We start from the raw sequence: 3260 nt of genomic DNA, 5'->3' as shown, positions 1-3260 counted from the left end.
ATATATATATATATATATATATATATATATATATATATACATACAGAGATAGAGATAAATAGATAGATAGATAGATAGATAGATAGATCGATAGATAGAGATAAAAACATATAAAAACATGTAGATGGACGTATGTATCATAAAAAATACGGGTATATAGAAATAAGAAATATGTTCTTTCTCTTAGACAAAAACAAAAAAAGAAACCAACTCCGAAATAATAAATTCTTTTTTCTTTTCATCGCATCATCTTATCCAAAATTCACGAACTACCCTGGAATAATTGTTACCGTCTCAGACGATGACCGCGTTTATTGATCTCTGAAATTTTTTGCTCACATGTGCACAGAAGCGCGCGCATATATATGGATGCCTGTATGTATGTATGTATAAATGCATGTATTTTATGCATGTATGTATGTATGTATATGTTGGTATATACATTTCGTGTAAGCAGGTGTATATACGAACATATCTGTTCACATATTTGTGCGTGAATCTAACTTCTGTAATTGAATTTGGCCAAATTGAATAAGACTCTGACGTCACAGCAAGTTATTCAATACAAACTGATTGCAGACGATTCAGACCATAAACTACTTTCCTGAGGCCTTCTAGTTTATCTTCTGTGTTTGCTGTTTAATTAAATATATAACCACGGTTACACGTTTGTATCTGCGTAGATGGGTTGCGATCGTCAGTAGTTGTGAAACAAACACACATAGCAGATATACAGACAACACACACACACACACACACACACACACACACACACACACACACACACACACACATATATATATATACTACCCACTTCACAAAATAAGAAACACACACACATACGGCCGAAATTGCAAGGATAATCTGGAACTCGACTGAAGAAAGAAAACTCTGAATGACCTGTCCGTGTTTTCTTTGTATCGTCTGTTTGGATGTTTTGTCCCTTTCTTGTATCACCGAACTGTCTGGATGTTTTGCGTCCTTGTCCCATTCTGTATTATATATATATATAATGTATGTATGTATGTATACATTTGATATAAATTTTTGTTATATGTGTGCATATATTCGTCGCGTGCATCTGTCTAAGTATGTATCTGTGTTTGTAGCTGTTTTGTTAAAAAAAAAAAGAAAAAAAATGGGGTGGACAGTGTCTATGACATATTTAATTAGAGCCTCGAACACTAGAGACGGGGTGCAACCTATAAAGGGATCTATGACTCATAGGTTATTGAGACAGGAAGTAGCACGTCACGATGACCCATTATACTCAGAACGAAGTCTTCGTCTGAATATTTGTATAGGAGTGGTCTACGGTGCAGCCCTTTGTGACCAGTTGGTGCGACTAAACCACACAAATCTGCATCAAAAGAATGGTAAGAATGTCTGAAGGGAAAATGTCCGCTGGATAAACGTGTGTTGTGGTTTGGCAATACAGAAGCGATGATTCCGTTGGAATACTTGCACCGGAAGGAATACTGGAAAATTCACCCAAAGACCAGCTGGTGGTGGTGGTGGTGTTCAGCAACGAAACGTATTTTGGCTTCAAACTCTTATCGTTCTGTCTGTGTGTCTGTGAGTCTATGCGTATGCTTGTCTATTGTGTCTACATGCATGCGCATATGTGGCTATGAAGGCGTCTATATATGTGTGAGTTCGTGTACAGTAATCCCTCGACTACCGCGAGAGATACTTTCCAAAACCCTGCGCGATAGGTGAAAATCTGCGAAGTAGAAACAGTTCTGTACTATATATATTTTTAAAATTATTTTTATTATTTGTACATGTTTGTTTTATTATAAATTCAAAACAACATCATGGAGGAATCGACGTAAGCTTAAATAATAAACCGCAATAGGTGAACCGCGATAGGTGAACCGCGATAGGTGAACCGCGATAGGTGAACCGCGATAGGTGAACCGCGATAGGTGAACCGCGATATGGTGAAGGATTACTCTATATGTATGTATTGGCGTGCATGTACGTGTGCATAAGTGCTTATGTGTGAGTATGTGTATGTGTGTGTGAGAGAAAGAGAAGAGAGAGGAAGAATAAGAGAAAGAGAGTTAATAATACAATACATACCTCAGATTTTAACCAGGTAACAATTCTTTGAATTTTCGAGAAATCTTCCAGTTTTGCCATCCTTCACATATTTCAAGCTCACTGCAAAATATAATTAAAATTCACAATTAAGACTAATGAACTGCATATTCAAAAATATTCAGCGAATAATTATTAATGTTATCACAGAAGAATATAATTAATGTGAATATTATAAAGCCACCAGTTATTTAGTTGTTCTGGAAACTTGTATTTAGGACACATATTCGCTCATTGATAAATACTTATTCACCAACGGCACAACAGACACAATCTCACCCATTCTGTTCTTGTCTCTGTTTTTCTTTTTTATTCTACTACAGCCTTTGCTCCTTTGAATCAGTTAAGTGTATTCCACCCCAACCAAGTCCAGCCGATGCAATGCTCTTACCTAATTTCTTCACCAAACACTTGTCTCGAAAAACTGATATCAAACCATATGACTTAACTCTTCAGCTATCACCTCTAAACACTTGTATCTTAATGCTAATGCGACCATTTTGTCTAAAACATCAGTTATATGTTATATAATTGTCCAATTTTCTTATAATTTCTGTTGTACATTTTTATAATTTTCCTGCTGAATTTCTTCAGTTACCTCTACACATCGGATCAACAATCGTTTAGTACAGCCATACCAGATATTCTTTAAACATTTTATAACAAATGTTTATACACAACATATAATACCAGTCGAGTAGTATTAGCGTTAATGGCTTCAAAGATCTCACCATTTAATTCAGAAACTAAACTGAAATAAATATTCACAAAATATAATTGCTTAAAGCAAAGCTTGAATGATGCAGAGTTTGAGTTCAAACACGTGACCCATAAAGACTAGAAGCGCAGGTGTAGCTGTGTGGCAAGAAGTTTGTTTCCTAACCACATGATTCCGGGTTCAGTTCCACTGCGTGGCACCTTGGCAAAGTGTGAAAAGAGCTCGTCGTGTGAAACACACACATACACACTAACAGATAAACCACCAAACCACGCACACACACACACACACACACTCACATACATACGCACACACACGTTCTGTTATTACACACACACTTGCAGACCCTCACGCACGTACACATATTCACCTCCCTTTTTCACTCTCCTGTCTTAGAAAGAACTTTTCCTCCACCACCTTCTCTTCCGGTCCTTCCACA

At 36.6% G+C, this 3260-nt stretch overlaps 1 long non-coding RNA gene across 1 annotated transcript in view; it reads right to left on the bottom strand.

The window, feature by feature from the left end:
• The window catches only part of LOC106872919 (uncharacterized), a 123003-nt gene that overhangs the window by 62696 nt on the left and 57047 nt on the right, over nt 1–3260 (bottom strand). Inside the window, exon 2 of the long non-coding RNA XR_008264018.1 lies at nt 2086–2166. This is a non-coding gene — a long non-coding RNA (uncharacterized LOC106872919). The remainder of the gene's footprint in view (nt 1–2085; nt 2167–3260) is intronic.

Source organism: Octopus bimaculoides, chromosome 4, assembly GCF_001194135.2.
Source record: "Octopus bimaculoides isolate UCB-OBI-ISO-001 chromosome 4, ASM119413v2, whole genome shotgun sequence".
Taxonomy (NCBI): Eukaryota; Metazoa; Mollusca; class Cephalopoda; order Octopoda; family Octopodidae; genus Octopus; species Octopus bimaculoides.
This window is presented reverse-complemented; position numbering and strand designations above follow the sequence as displayed.